Here is a 17,669-nt window from a genome sequence, read left to right as displayed (position 1 = left end):
AAATAAAGATTCTTGTTTCGGGTGGAATTGAGGGTAGTTACCAGCAGTGTTGTTATATACGGGAACTTGAAAAATAGTATTGTTTTTTATTGTTCATGCTTTATTTAGGATACCGGAGAGGCCTTAGTTTTGTTTTGTTTCACACTTAATGGTTAACCTGTGGCTGATATAAAATATTTTAATAAATAATATATCATTGTCAAGTTCAAAAGAAAAGAGCAAAAGAACAATAACGCTATAGGTTCTGCCTTTGAGCTGTTTTACTTTCTTCGATTCTATGGATCCCCAGTCATTAAGTACAAACAAACACAGTGCAGAGGCCATACTTACAAGCAAGTGGAAGCAATAACAAAGTAACCATGTATGTATTCAGAAATTTTGGTTGATATGTTATTTGGGTGCCTACTAGTATCTTCAGTATCTATTTAGAAAGTTTGGTGGATATGTGATTTAGGTGCTAATATGGAACATCAAGCCCCTATATGGTATGTAGTGTTGCCAACATATCATATGGACACAAGCTTCCTTTATTTTTTTTTTTTTTTTAATATATATATTTTATCTATTATTCGTCATTGTTTTTGATTGATGTATTATTATTTATGTTAGATATTAGGTATGAGGACATTTATAGGGATTGAATTAGGAACAACCTTTGACCCTTAGTGAATATGCGTTTAGTGAACCCAAGAGAGGGTTAACTGGAAAGAGAGGGTTAACTGGAAGAGAGGGTTAACTGGAAAAGGATTAACAGCAAGGGGTATATAAAAAGATGGAGTAGCCTCTAAGAAAAGATTGCAGTCCAGGAAGAAGCGCACGAGCGCGAAACGTGTCGACAGGAAGTGTGGTTGTAGAGAGGACCCGAAGTTAAGAGCTCGGCTTCTGTGTTGACGTCACCGGAGGAACCGGCGCGAAGCCGAGTACACGTGCTCTTCCCCACCAGCTACCTTAAAAGTAAGTTCCCGGCCGGGACTTAGGAGACCATTTGTAAGCAAACTATTCCTTGGGGGGTATATATGTTAATAGAACTATCAGTGGCATCTATCGCAGTGATCCCCAACCAGTGGTTTATGAGCAACATGTTGCTCCCCAACACCTTGGATGTTGCTCCCAGTGGCCTAAAAGTAGGTGCTCATTTTTGAATTTCTGGCTGGGAGGCAAGTGTTAATTGCATAAAACCTAGTGTAAAGCCAAACAGAGCCTTCTATAGGCTGCCAGTCCACATAGGGGCTATCAAATAGCCAATTATAGCTCTTATTTGCACCCCCAGGAACTTTTTCCATGCTTGTGTTGCTCCCCAACACTTTTTCCACTTGAATGTGGCTCATGTGTATAAAAGGTTGGGGATCCCTGATCTATCGGTACCTCCTTGGGTGGTGGAGCAGCAGTGCCGTTTGTTGGCTAGAGGTCCTGTGACTAGTAGATGAGCCATATTACTTGCGTAACACTATAATTAGGTAGCGCCGAGAAGCGCTGTACGAACCTATATAGTCTGATAATAATAGGATGGTCTGGCCTGAGTGAACATACCACCCTATTTGACCGAGTGCCCCTGTATGTGCAATAAGGTTGTAGCAAGCTTAATGATACTGTTACATATATGTGTCCCCATCCTTCTTTTTAAAAATATTGATGTTAATATAAATAGAAGTTTGAGATACTTCCCTTAGCCTTATACAATCATGTTTTACTGAGTAATTTATATAATCATGATTTACTGAGTGAATTATATGTTATAGTAATTCATTTCCCTCTCCTATATGTATTCTGAATTGACTATCCTTGCATGTATTCTGAATTGATTCTCTCTACTATATATTATAAGTACTTTTAATCCTCATATGACTATTTATTAACAGCATTAACTTGTATTGTAAATATATTTCTCTACATTTAAATTGTAAAATAGTTAGTGTGCACTATAGGTGTTTTTTATTGATATACTTTTTAATGTATGAATTTCTCATTATTGTGCAATAAATAAATTGATTAATTTTATTACTGGTAGTGTTTCATGAGCGCCAACTCTTTAAGGGTTAAAGTAACCATGTAGCCTGAATTCTTTTATAAAAGACATAGCACAAAACTTGCAGCTATTCTATACAATTCTTTTAGATTTACTAAACAATATTACTATATAATAGTAGGGAAGCACCGGTTCCAGGATTTGGTTTGGTATTCGGGCAGGATTCTGCCTTTTTCAGCAAGGTTTGGATTTGGCCGAATCCACAGTCCTGGCATATGCTAATTAGGATTTGGAAGGGTTGATGTCGCCGCATAAACATGGAAGTGTAAACATTTACCCCTTCCAAGTCCTAATTAGCATATGCTAATTAGCATCCAGTTTGGTATTCGGTCGAATCCCTTAACATGGATTCGGGGGTTCGGCCGAACCCTGAAAAACTTTTCAGGGTTCGGTGCATCCCTATTTAATAGGCTTGATTTATTATTATTATTATTATTATTGTTGTTGTTATGGGTAATTATCATTATTACATATTGCAAAAAATATATTTAGATGCCAAACTGAAACAGGATTTCTAAGTTAGCAATTACCATGAAACCAATGGGGATATAAACCAATGACAATTCATGGCAGATTTTATTAATGTCTTTAAGAGTGGGTTTCTTGATTTCTTGAACAAGCATAATATCCAAGGCTATTGTGATCTTAAGATCTACAGTTAATTAGTATAGGAAACGGTTGATTGATTAAAGAACCTCACCAAACTATAATATATATATCTCAGTATATATTGCCCTTTTACATCTTTTCCCTTAATCCACCATTTTGTGATGGTCTGTGTGTCCCTCAGAGATCACCTGAGAGGAAATAATACAGCTGTCAACTGAAGTCTGACCTTCAATAGCACATGTTGCAAGTGCCTACCTTTTTGCTTACCTTTATGGTGCAGAGTGTATGCAATGATAGCATTCTGGGAGTTACCCCTCTAAACAGTCAATGGGAAGCCTTATTACCTAAACTGATTGAAGGTTTCTTAGTCTGTGCCTTATTTGCACATTTAATGCTAGTAAGAAGGCTATTGCAGTGGCTTGCAAGACCCAGTTTTTGGCATTCAATAAAATTAAAGAGTGGCTAACAAGAATATCCTAGCAAAAACTAACAGTATAGGGGAATTATAAACAGTTTACCAAAATATGGTGTCCCTGGCAAATTTATTCTCAAAATACCTCAAAAATTAGAAAACAAGGCAGGCACTATAAAAAAAAACTGTACCAATCAGTCAACAAGTGGTGCAATTAAATTATATTCATTTTTTAATTTAAAGAAAAAGCATCTCAAACATAAACAACCTCACGCGTTTCGTGCCAAAAACGGGCACTTGATTATAGGCTGAAGGTAGGTTTGGGCACCTGGACCCCTTGTACTAATGGTTAAATATACCCTTAAACTAGTCCGTTTGGAAAAAAAAATCTTTATAAACTTATTCTCAAACAGACAATACCTAAATCATATTGCTTGCATGTGTCAACTCAAATGAAAAAAAGCTCACACAATCCAGGCAAGTTTCTTAAGCTAGAATGAGTAACTATTAGTATCTATGCATGATAAAAACCTTGCTTGTAAAGAGATGTAATAGAACAGATGCATTTCTGTTTGCAACAATGTCCTGAAGGTCAGAGTGTACTTTTTAAATATCTGAGGGTATCTTGTCCCCAGTGTCCATTTTATTTGTAATGAAACCAATTACATTTATCCCAGCAACAGAGACAAGGGTGCCCTGAGATAGTTAAGGTCAAATAACTTCTAATGGTCTTTAATCAAAATAGATGCAATGCATTGCACGGTCTATGAATGCAAAACAATAATAATCACTAAACAAATACATGTCCTGCTATCAGTGATTCAATGTGGCATTGGAATTGGAAAAATATTGTTCATTAAACTAATCTTTCACCTTTCATCTTACAAACTAAAAGATAACCACAATGATAGGGAGTATGGTCTGCAAACTTTCCAGACTATACATTTGGGTGGATTTGCAAATCAGCACTACCAATGATAAAAAAAAATGGTCACCTTCCCTATTTCCAGCTACAGTAATGCACAGTACCATGCATGGGTTCTATATCTGCCATTTAATTACAGTGCAACTTTAGCCAGCCATAATCTCTCTATGTTTAATAAAACCAAGCTGGTCGACATTGTACTAGTAGATGGGCTTTATATGTAGTAAATCTGTTTTGGAGATCTAGAAGTCTAGATTCTTCACAGTAGCTCATTAAACATTTTTATCATCTATTCCTGTCAGCAGCAAATAGACTCAACTGCTTGTTGTAATTTTCTTTTTCTAAGGGGCACATTTACTAACCCACGAACGGGCCGAATGCGTCCGATTGCGTTTTTTTCGTAATGATCGGTAATTTTGTGATTTTTTCGGCGTCTTTACGATTTTTGCGTAAAAACGCGAGTTTTTCGGCGTCTTTACGATTTTTGCGTAAAAACGCGAGTTTTTCGTAGCCATTACGAAAGTTGCGCAAAACGTGCGCGAAACGTTGCGCCTTTTAAGTTTTAACGCTACAAAAAAGGCGCGACTTTGTGCGCAAGTGTTAACGCTACGAAAAAATCGCGACTTTGCGCAACTTTCGTAATGGCTACGAAAAACTCGCGTTTTTACGCAAAAATCGTAAAGACGCCAAAAACACGCGTTTTTACGCAAAAATCGTAAAGACGCCGGAAAAATCGCAAAAAATACGAAAAAATCGCAAAATGTTCGTTTCCAATCGGAATTTTTCCAATTCGGATTCGAAATCGTGTCTTAGTAAATCAGCCCCTAAGACTTGCCACTTGCAACATTGAATGCATTTTTGAGCACCAAATACCCAACCAACAATTTGTGTGAAATTGGATTATGGTGTAATATACTGACAAGCCAAAATGCTCTAGTAATCTCTATTTAAAACAGCAAGAGGACCAATGTTGCACTAATGGGCAGGATTTTCATTGGATAATTAATGGATAGCAAAGTTGTTGCTTTGCCAAAACAATTACTTTATGGAAGGGAGATATTTGATGACTTTTGCACAGTGACTTTTTTCATGGCAATTTCAGAGCAAAATACATTAGAGCCTATGGCCATTTTTGTGGCAACTTTTTCAACATTGGGGTCTATAGGCTTTTTGTTGCAGCATTTTTTTGCAGAGAAAATTTGCGGTGGTTTAGTGAAAATATTCACTGATTTTGCCAGTAAACCATATTTGAAAAATTCTCATTACTATGGTTAATCCTTCTGCTTTGATAATTAAGTTTGAGCTTCCTGTTTTAGAGAGCTAGGGCAAACGCAGAAACAATTTTATTGGTGGAATAATGTTGGCGTTACCTGCTGATTTAGTCATTTGGAGGCTTCATGCTGTCTGACCACTGACAAACATATCAGTGATTTGGAAACTACAGAAAATATGTGGCTGAAGCAAAACTAATAATAAAAAAGGATAAGAACTGATTTATGGGTTCAAAAAATGGCAAAAAAACCCAAATCCATAACACAGGCAATGATCTGGGAAGGTGGCAAGCAAAGCAAATCCAAAAAACATGGACAACAGAGTCAAGGTAGGCAACAAATAAGCAAAGTCCAAGTAACAGGCCGGGTCAAACCGAGGAAGTTAAACTTTGAGGGAAGAAGGTCAGGGTTTAGGATAAGACTCAATAACTCAGGATACAGAAGATTAAGAAACACTCATTTAGAATCTCAGAATAACAGAATTCAGGAGGCTTGATCACATTGCACACCTTAATAATCCAGCCCACTTTTCAATGGGTCTTGATTTTCTTTTATAGTCTTTTAAATTATTTGCAAACTTTTTCAACCTCATTCCAGCTTATTACAATCTATTGCTTGGTTCCACCTTCATTGTTATTATTACTTTTCCTGTTCTGACCCTCTCCTATTTATCTTGCTCCTAACCTTTCACAGAAACCCATCAAACATGCCTGAATATTTTCACCTTATCAGTTATAATAATTAATTTGAACGTTTGTTACTATAGCTTACGATTATAGTTACCGACCAAATGTTTTGCAATGTTAGTACGTTGTTTCATGTAATGAATTCCGCATGATTTCTGTTAACACTTAGTCGTGTCATGAAAAAGAGTTATTTACATAAAGGTTTATATGACATAAAAACAGTTATTTGTAATAATTCTCATAAATTAGTTAAAAAATCCAAGATTTATCAGACTATAAATGTATCCTACTTTCATAAAAAGTCTTTAGTTCCTATGCCACGGATCTATCCTCTATTGACCTGGGGCAGTCCAGCCTTTTCTCTGTAATGTGCCAATTATCCAATTCCCCACATATTTATCTGCAGCATTATAATAAACTGCTGATGTCATACAAAGAAGTTTGGGCAGTCCTGGAGCAGGCTGGAAGCTATAAAATCCCGTAGGAGTCCCTCAGTTGGACAGGCCTGATTTAGGGGAGAGAGAAAGCATTATATCTGTTTGTGTATTTTTTACAGTAAGTCTATCTAAACCGAGGGCATTGCATAGTTACATAGTTACATAGTTACATAGTTACATAGGGTTGAAAAAAGACCAGTGTCCATCAAGTTCAACCCATCCGAGTAAACCCAGCACACAACCTATACTAACCATTCTATACACTCACATACATAAACTATATATATACAACCAGTAATACTAACTGTAGATATTAGTATCACAATAGCCTTGGATATTCTGCTTGTTCAAAAACTCATCCAGGCCCCTCTTAAAGGCATTAACAGAGTCTGCCATTACCACATCACTAGGAAGGGCATTCCATAACCTCACTGCCCTCACCGTGAAAAACCACCTACGCTGCTTCAAATGGAAGCTCTGTTCCTCTAATCTATAGGGGTGACCTCTGGTGCGCTGAAGAGACTGAAAAATACAAATAACATTTACAAATGTTTGTAAAAGGTTAAAGGAAAATAAATTTGTTGTTATTATTATTATTATTTGTGCTTGTGTTTTTCCTCTACAGACAGCTTCTCCCTCTAGATCTCCTGCTCTACTTACCCTGCTCTTTGTAGCTATTTATTGATTTAAGATAAAAGGGATTCAACATGATCAGGTTATTGTACCTGTCCTAAAATGGTTGCTATCACAATCTGCAATCTACTTTTCAAAGTGAGCCCTAAAGCTTTACAAGACCTTGAATAGCACTCTTCATTGCTTGGTACAGATGGTATATAATATCAGGACCAAAAAAATTAAATGTATTTTGAATTTTAAATACAGGTATGGGACCTGTTATCCAGAATGATTGGGACCTGGGGTTTTCCAGATTGGGGGTGTTTCCATACTTTGGATCTCCATACTTTATGTCTACAAAAATCATTTAAATGTTAAATAAACCCAATAGAATTGTTTTGCATCCAATAAGAATTAATTATATCTTAGTTGGGATCAAGTACAAGGTCTTATGAAATTATTTTTAAAAATGTGAATTATTTACTTGGAAGGGATTCTATTGGAGATGGCCTTCCCGCAATTTTGAACTTCCTTGATAAGGGGTTTCCAGATAATGGATCCCACACCTGCACTAGCTAACACCATTAAGGGGACCTGTGGTACTTGTTCTTCGCCCCCCTGTGGTGGCTTACAATTGTAGAGGAGGTTCACGTTAGACAATTCTTGCATTTGTTAAGACCTGGGGACAGGGCAATTGCAGGGTTTACAGCTGTGGGACAATAACATTTTGACCACCACAGTGCTCTTGTGGAGATGCAGTGATTATGCCCTTAGTCACTTGTCTTCCATTCTTGTAGCAAAGCCAGGAAATTTGCAAGGTGCTAAGTACAGATCTTTGCACTACTTCTCCTACTTACAGTAATATTTATATAGCGACTATATATATATATATATATATACTTTCATTTATTTGCACAGACAGATACAAATGAAGCATTAGCATGACACAAGCTTAGCTTGATGCTATGAACTCATGACAAAAGTAATTTTACTCCAGGCAAAACAGAGCTGAAAGTTTGCCTTAAAGCTTCTCTTCAGTTTAAAGCAGATTAAAGCAGGGCAAAATTACCTTTCTTTAGGATTTGTATACCATAGCAGCTTCCATTCTCTCTTATTTCAAAACATGTTCTCTGTTTGCCACTTTATAATAGAAATTGTTGTCCCTAAACATAAGTAATGAACAAAGCTTTATTAATACAGAGAATGTGCTTACATAGTACCAGTGTGGTAACTTATTGCAAATGAATATTATATCAACCAGAGCAGGGCAGTTTATTTGAAAGGTTTACTAATACTTTTAAGAGTTTCAATGTCATTTTTAAAATTGCATGGTAATTGTACATTGGGCACATTTACTTACCTAGGCACAATGTGCAAAGTGCAATTTCAAGATAAGGGTTGGCTCCAGGATTCCCCTGCCTCAATAGATTCAGCAGTGCCTGATTTTCAAAGGAAGGAAGGAAGAACCAAGTGGCTTTAGATGCAACTCTCTATGGGGAAATGAGCGCTTGTATTTTAAATACTGTATATATGAAGTGCTTCAATTTTGATGCTTATATTACTCCCACAGAGGCCCAAGCAGTGGAAGAGAAATTTTTGTAATGCCTACAAACTTAAGATGGCCAATAATTGTCCGACCTGCCTGATATCCAGACATTTTTGGATTTGGCCTTCTGCACGAATGGATGCGTACCATTATTTCTTTTAATCTGCAAGATGTTCAGACACATTTGAAGGTAGAGAGAAAAGTCAGAAAATCTGTTAGACATCCTATAACAACATGGCAACTGGTAGGGCTGATTCTTATTGCAAACTCTATTATTTTTACATAAAGTTAAGCTTGAGTTGAGTTAAAGTTTGGAGAGCTAGGAGGTGCTACAGTTTTAGTGAAGTTTTAATTTACCTTAATCAAACTTTAATTGTAACTTCCCTGTTACACTTACAGGTCTATAGTTGGCAGTAAATGTAAGGGTAAAGACGCACAGGATTTCTTCCAAAACCCAAGTTAGACTGCCAGACCCTAAATAATTCAAATTATTAACAATAGTTAATGCATGCTAGGAGCCAGAAACAAAAGAAATTGATCCTTAAAACAGCAGTAGATAAATCTTTAGCCTGAGTTAAGAGCTTTTTCCACTAAGTATTCTGAACACGCAGTCCCCTGTTCTTTAATCAAACAATTGTTGTCAGAGACCTTAATCACATTTTTTTCTAGCAATAAACAGTTAAAGGTGTGGTTCACTTTTATGTGAACTTTTAACATGTTATAAAATGGATGATTCTTAGCAACTTTTCAACTGGTCTTCCTTTTTTTATTACATACAGTTTTTGAATGATTTGCTCTTTTTGCTCTTTCCAGGTTTCAAATGGAGGTCACTGACCTTGGCAGACAAAAACTATTGCTCTGTGAGGCTACAATTGTATTGGTATTGCTAATTTGTATTAAAGGAGACATATTGGATAAATGGGAAAAAAAGGTAATTTTGTAGGCAATTATGAATAATATCCGGTGCTGGTTTCCCTTTGGGCTAAACATTAACCCTATCTGTAACAATGGCCCCTTTATTGGAGCTCCCTATAGATCCTCTCACTTCTCTGTCCGAGTTTGAAATAAAGAGTGGGCATGTCCTAACGGTCCCTGCCAGAAGCACAGTACGAGGGGGAGAGCCAATCACAGCCCTGTACTCACACAAGCACAGAGAGGCTTCAGTTCCCTATCAGGTCGGCCTAGCTGCTGATTGGTTCCTATCCTACAGTGCAGGGTACAGAGGGCCGCCGGCTCCCCAGCTCATCCAGAGAATTCAGCCAGCAGGAAGTGGAACAGATGGGCGGGGCTAGTGGGGTTTTTGTGGAATTTCTCAATAAATCAGTCAGAAACACAACTTTTTAAGCACAATCCTTCTATATCTAGAGGAGTATAATTCCCTGGTACATTCATAATTTTTATAGGATATGTCTCCTTTAATTATCTTTCTATTCAGTTGCTGTTTTATACCTTTTCCAGTTTATCATTTGCTGCAAAATCCATGCCTGGCGAAAAATTTGCTCATCACTAGTTGTTATATTTATGGCATAACCCATTCAAGAAAATGGAATAAAATTAGGTAGCAAGTACATTTCTGCAGTAAAAAAAAGTTTACATTACATTCTAGATACCATCAAGCAGTCCCTGCTTTTTGTGATTGAAAGTTACACAGAAAACATTTACACTAAAAATATATATGCAGTATAATAAATACATTATTTTTACACACTGATGCCTGGTATTTGGCTGCTATTTTTTACACAACAAGAGAGGAGCCAATGTAACCCAGAAGTGTCAGCTCAAACAAATAATTAGGAGGTGACACAGGTAATTGTATTCCCAATTATCAAGGATAATACTGATGGATTGCATGAAATGTAATGTAATCCCAGTATTTAACATTTAGGGTTAAGACAGGGCTACTAGTAGCCGCTACTTGTCACGGCTACAAAAACAGACAATGCTGATCATTTACTGATAACTGTCTCTATGTGTGTTTTAGCAGAGGCCATTATTGTCTATGGCAGTGGATTTTCTGGCATTTAGTAGCCATGACAAGTAGCTGCTACTTACTGTAGCTCTGTTGGGCTTCACTCCTGGGTCATTGGTGCATGAGGGGTGGTATGTAGGGAGTGGGGGATTGTCGTTGGGTGGTAATGTGTGGGGAGGTTATGCGGTGCCAACTGGAGTAGCTGACCCCCTGAGATTGAAAGATTAGATTCTAACTGAATGACCCCCTTACATCAATTGAGTCCCTTTCAAAACATATCTCCGTAGTTGCAGCATACTGTAAGTCATCTCACTGTTTTTCATAGTTTTTTCTTTTTAAATTGAAACTGATCCAGGGCTCCTGTTTGCTGAAAACTGCACCGGGCCGGTATACCTCTGTAGGAGCACTATGGAGTGATCTTCTGTTTCTTCAGCTCTGATGGCCCCAGGCATGTGGAGTAGAGTAATTAATTTTCGATTTCTTTGTTCTTTCAATACAGTAGAGCAGGGGTAGGGAACCTATGGCTCGGGAGCCAGATGTGGCTCTTATGATGGCTGCATCTGGCTCTCACTGCCAAAGCTTTAATAAAAGAAATAACGGGGGCGTGGCCTGCACTCGGCGGATAGAAGACGTGTTCTAAGCCTTAGAACATGTCTTCTATCAGCCGAGCGCAGGCCACGCCCTCCTCCACATCGCATCCGGCATCCTTGGCACGCACCCTACCTTGCCCCTGCACTCGGCGGATAGAAGATGTATTCTAAGCCTTAGAACACGTCTTCTATACGCCAAGCTCAGGCCACACCCTCCTCCGCATCCGGCATCCTTGGCACCCACCCTACCTTGCCCCTGCGCTCGGCAGATAGAAGACGTGTTCTAAGCCTTAGAACACGTCTTCTATCTGCCAAGCACAGGCCACGTCCACCTCTGCATCGCATCCGCATCCGGCATCCTTGGGACCCACCCTACCTTGCCCCACAGCATCCGCAGCAAACATAGTATATGGCTCTCATGGAATTACATTTTAAAATATGTGGTGTTCATGGCTCTCTCAGCCAAAAAGGTTCCCGACCCCTGCAGTAGAGTAAAAGAGCCAGATTTTTGCTTTAAGTTTGGCTTTTTACTTACCTGTGCACACACCTGGTGTAAAGAATGAAGAAGCAGAAGATCAATGTCTCTGCACCTACAGATGTACCCTGGGCTAGTGCAGATTTCAGCAAAAGGGGCACAGGAAGGCATCCATTTTTCTATCCATAGTTTCTGGCAAGCCATTTAAATCTTCTAATCGCATAACAGTATACTTACTAGTCTTGCAATGGCTGAATTAACATCTACCAAAATGCTTCTTGAAAAATGATACACCTTTTTAACTCTATTCTTAAAAGAGAAGTTTTATCCAAATTTTCCAGCTAAACTTTAATGATCACTTCTAATTTTATGCAATGGAAACGTTGCCCTTTATTTCTTATAGATATAAAAGGATTTTTCATATTTGACTTCTGCAAATTATGGTAAAATTCTCTGTGAAAAATGCCCATAGATGCGCTTCACAAATTTTTGCCATTTGAAAAACATTTGGTGAATTGTCAGCTTTAGACTGACAATAATAATCACAAGCCACCCATATGGATTTATTCTAGCTTAGTTATCATCTCTTGTAAAATATCAATATAGAGAAATTATAAATCATTTATAAAAAATTAATTTTCTTAAATGAGTATGGCAGGGTCAGGCTGGGGGGTGCAGGGTCCAGAAACTAGGGAATAAGCAAGTGTAAGGTTTTAAAGCTAAAGGGGCTATTAAACCTGTGGGTCCCCACATATACATATAAACAAGCATCAATTTTAAACATAACACAATAACTAACTGCTGACTGAACACACACTGATAAATACACAAATTCACTGGTGGGAAAGATGGTTAAATGTAAACATGAATTGTGCATATTGCTCACCTTAATACATACAGTATTTGTCTTTATCTGAAGTAAAAGGTTACCCGAATGAAGCACATAGACATTTTACATAATTAAACAGAATAGACAATTTGTTTATTAAATAAAGGTTAAAATTAAAAGTACAAACATTTTCAATTATTTAGTCTAAATTTTTTAAACTGCCAATCAGGAAATCTGAATGTGGGCAGTTCCTGTGACAAGTGCTTTTTTATGTCTTTAATACATTTTTAAAGTCTGTAGAGACTGTAAAAAGACTGTAGAGGCTAGTTAGTTTATTATTCCCTCTTGGATTATCCAGGTGCAATATACCAACATTAATGCTAAATATACTAAGCTAAATGCAGTTTAACACAAAGATTTATAGTGCATTGTGCAACGTAAACTTGGAAGAGTTCTTCCTATAAAGCTAGCCTGTAATGAGGTGAGAGTTATAGAGTTCATAATGGAAATCTGCGACACATCATATTATTAGAACTGGGTGCCTTCGGGAACATATGCAGTAAAAGCATTTACATTGCTGTCTCAGAAAGAAAGTGTCACAGATCCACAGATTTATTGATTTACAGTTAAACCTGAAGATCTAAATGTATCAATGTGCTATTTCATTGGTTTACAAACATCCAGCTAGTGAGATAACAGTCTTGTTACTTTTGTTTCCTCTTCTTAGGTTTTAATGACAACATTTACAAGGGACATAAACCTTCCTCCTTTTTAGTGTTAAGGTCCCCATACACCATAAGATCCACTCGTTTGGCGATGTCGCCAAGCGAGCGGATATTCTCCCAATATCCCCCACCTATGGGTGGGCGATATCGGGAGAATCCAGGGTAATTTGATCGTTTGGCCCTGGCCCTCGCATTATTACGGCAGGTATAGGAAGTCGGTCTGGGGGGTCTGGGGACCGCATCAACGAGCCCATGTGGTCCCCAATCCGGCTAGATTTTCTAACCTGCCCGATCAAGATCTGGCCGATTTGAGGCTAGATATCGGTTGGGCAGGCCCATTGGTAGTGCCCATACACGGGTGCGATTAGCTGCCGAATCGGTCCAAGGGACTGATATCGGCAGCTACTATTGGCCGTGTATGGGGACCTTTACTTAACTCAGATAATGCTGGACTACAACTCCTAGCAGCATGAAACAACAACATCAATGAGCACACAATGTTGTGTTTTAAATTTAACACATAAGGTTTCAGTGAGAACTGGAAAATATATTGCAATTATTTTTTGGCGATAGGTCTGATTTTGTAAATAAATGTTATTTGAAGTAACCTGACTGTTTTTCCAAGCTGGTTGTCCCTTCTCAGCCTGTCAGTTACAGCTTCTAATGCTGGGGGTATCCTTGATGGAGAAGGATCTGGGTTTTTTTGTAGATAATAAGTTCTAATTCCTGGCAATGTCATTCAGTGGCTACTAAAGCAAATAAAGTGCTGTCTTGTATAAAAAAGGGCATTGACTCAAGGGATGAAAACATAATTTTGCCTCTTTATAGCTCCCGGGTAAGGCCTCACCTTGAGTATCCAGTCCTTAAGAAGGATATTAATGAGCTGGAGAGAGTGCAGAGACGTGCAACTAAACTGGTAAAGGGGATGGAAGATTTAAGCTATGAGGTTAGACTGTCATAAATTCAATAAAGTAATATCTTCATAAATTCAATAAATATGCCTAAAATATCATAGGGTGACAGTGTATTAAGATAAAGTAAATATGCATTAAAATGTTAACTAATATAATAGAGGTCTCTAAAATCAATACATGTCTCCAAATACCAAATCCTGGATTGGACACTATTATTAGTCAGTGGCGAAACTCAGCTACAGATTCTACATATGAAAATATTTTACTTAAAAATGGATTACCGCCTTCTATGTAAAACCAATTTTTTTTGTCTCCCCAGGTATTCAATCCCCCTTAGACCATAGATACCATTATATAGTCAAATATACAGAATTCGCCATCTTCTTGTTTAGAACCAGTTCAATTGCTTAGCAGTCTTGAAACATTTTGGATTGATGCAGTCTGAGTCATATATCTAGGACACTTCGCTCTGAAAATGTCCCCACCCCTCTGTAGTGTGGGGATGCGATCAATTTCCATTTAAAAGGTAAGGTAAAATAATTGGCTTGTAGCCAATGTTGTGCAACTGGTAGCTTAGAAATATACTGTTTCGCTTTATCTTCTGGGTTAGGATTGTCTGGTTGTCTGGCCTTACAATTAAAATGTTTTGCATTACACAATTGGCAAAATATATATATATATGTCTGTATATTTTAAGGGAAAAAAAAAACACACACACAACAGTTTTCAGAAGTGAATCATGAGCAGCGGGGAAAATCCCCAGACAGGAAGTTTTTTGGGAGGACAGACAGGTTGACTTGTGTGCATAGGAGAAGAAAATAATGGTGTGAGGGTGCTAAATTTAAAGGCACCCCTGTAACATACCCCAGTACCCCAGGAATGCAAAGAAAAGAATTATGCTAGATGGTACTATCTACCTTTCAGTAATTATGTTGGGTTGAAAAACCCCAACATACTGTTCTTCAACTTCAGCTATTCTTCTGCTTTTTCTTCTTCTTCTTATCGCCCCCATTTTCTAAACGCTACTCCTCCTACAGTTTTAGGGGTACAACACCCAAACTTCTTCGCCCTATAGCGGAGCAGGTTGCCTGTCCTTTTCTAAGCGATCCCGCCCCCCGTATTTTTGTGGCGCCGCTCCAAACCCCCCAATTCCATTGACTAACTGCTGCCACACTTACAGCTTTGAAGCTACACCCCCAAACTTGAATAACATAATAATGGGGTCACCCCGGATGAAACAGCAACATTAGTTGGATGACCCCAAAGTGGGAGGGGCCAACAACAGCCAATCAACTTTCACCCATTGACTTTTATGGGGAAATTGAAACTGCTGCCAATCTTACAGCTTTGAGGCTACACTCCCCAAACTTGAATCACATAATGAAAATATGATGATTGTTGCATGCCCAAAAGTGGGCAGAGCTGTGAACAGCCAATCAGCTTTAACCTATTGACAGCGGAAATTCAACCTGCTGCCATTCTCACAGTAATAACACCAGGGTCCCTAAATTTTGCAGGGTTAGGCACCAGGTAAATGCGGTTCAAGGTTAGAAAAAGTAGGTGGAGCCACCAACAGCCAATCAGATTTTACCTATTGACTTCAATAGGGAAATTCAACCTGCTGCCATTCTTACATATACATATTAATGCCAGGGTCACTAGGGGACTGCATTTTTAGGTTTTAAAAGTTGGTGGAGCCACCAACAGCCAGTCAGACTGCTTTATTGATTTTTTTTGGTTTAAATTTAAAATGCTGCCTTTGTCACACTATTTATGTCAGGGTTCCCAAACTTTGCACAGTCAGTCACTGGCTGACCACGTATTCAGGGTTAGAAAAAAGAGCCAGCAACAGCCAATACATTTCCACCCATTAAATTGCATTGGTTTATTTGTAAACTGATGCCACTATTTCAGTATTAATTCCTGGGTTGTTAAACTTTCCAAAGTTAGTCACTGGATATTTGTGGTTCAAAATTAGAAAAAGTTGGTTGAGCCACCAACAGCCAATCACATTTCACCTATTTACTTTCAATGGTGATGTGTAAAATGCTGTTAGTCTCACAATTTTTATTAATCAACAAATTTTTCAGTGAAATAAACAACTATTTATTGGCTAAAATTTTTAACAAAACATTACAAATTAACACAAAAGCATACTATACCAAATGACAAACAGGTGCTTCCCAGTGCCATAATACCCAAACTCTGCCCTCCTAACGCATTTCGCACCATGAGGTGCTTCATCAGAGGAGGTGTGGCATTCTCACTTCACTTCTTTTATATACCCTCCACCTATAATCTATACAGCTCACAGGACTGCGATCAAACCACATATTGAGCATATATTAAAACAAAATGCCCCCATAAAAAATCCCTGCACCCAGCATACGAAACACACATATTACATCAAATTGCATCAAATATTATCGATCATTATCAAAATTCAAGGGTAAGTGGCAAGTGACAAACCCCAAACACATATCATATAGTTTATTTATTTAATTGAATCAAATCCATACCTATATTGCCCAATAAAACCTTTAAATGCATATATATTTTCCATATTATCACCTAAAGTACACACATATATATATATTTTTTTTTTTTTTTTTATAAAAGTGCAGTTTACTATATTAAGCAATAAATAATTATTAAAACCATCTGATTTATAAAAACAATATATGTACCATGTTGCTGTTATCTCAAAGACCCTGACCAGTATTTTATACTTAGTTCATTGTTCAAATCTCAGTATTTTATACTTAGTTCATTGTTCAAATCTCATATAACAGCATTAACTCTTTTTTCCCACAATTTTTACGCCCCAAAACTTTGTCCCCAAACTTTGCAAAGTTGGTCACTGGAGGACTGCAGTTAAAAAATAGGGGTTGGGCCATTAACAGCCAATCAGATTTCATTCATTGAATTTTATTGGTTTAAATTTAAAATGCTGTCATTCTCACACTATTTATGCCAGAGTGCCCACTGTTTGTCACTGGGTGACGTCGACTCAAGATTAGAAAAAGTGGGCGGAGCCACCAACCACCAATCACAATTTGCCTATTGACTTTTATTGGTTTAAATGTAAACAGCTGCCGTTCTTTAACTATTAATACTAGAGTCCCTAAACTTTGCAGAGTTAGTCACTGGGTAACAGCATGTCCAGGTTAGAGAAAGTGGAGCCACCAACCGCCAATCAGATGTCACTCGTTGACTTTCAGTGGGGAAAAATAAATTGCTGCTATTCAGACACTATTAAAACCAAGGTCCCCAAACTTTGCACAGTGGTTATTACTATATAACTGTGGTTAGAAAAAGTGGGGCGAGCCAACAACAGATCAGATTTCATTCAGTAACTTCACATTTTTCAACCCAACATGAAGTTTGTTCTCAAACTTCCCTTTCTAGTTATCAGTAAATATTTAAATAAATCAGGGAAAGGAGAGTAAATGGATCCTTGATTTAAAAGCATACACTCATTACATTATTATGAATTAAGAACATAAGAATCATTCCAAACATTGCAGCCTCGCATCAATTCACATAATTTATGCAAAACGAGATAAAAATGCCTATATGCAAATAAATAGCACTTCCCGTGATGCTATCATTAACTAATTAATAGCTCATGTTTTAAGGA

Source organism: Xenopus tropicalis, chromosome 6 (genome assembly GCF_000004195.4).
Source record: "Xenopus tropicalis strain Nigerian chromosome 6, UCB_Xtro_10.0, whole genome shotgun sequence".
NCBI classification, from domain to species: Eukaryota; Metazoa; Chordata; class Amphibia; order Anura; family Pipidae; genus Xenopus; species Xenopus tropicalis.
The sequence above is the reverse complement of the archived record's forward strand: the minus strand, read 5'-3'. Positions refer to the sequence as shown.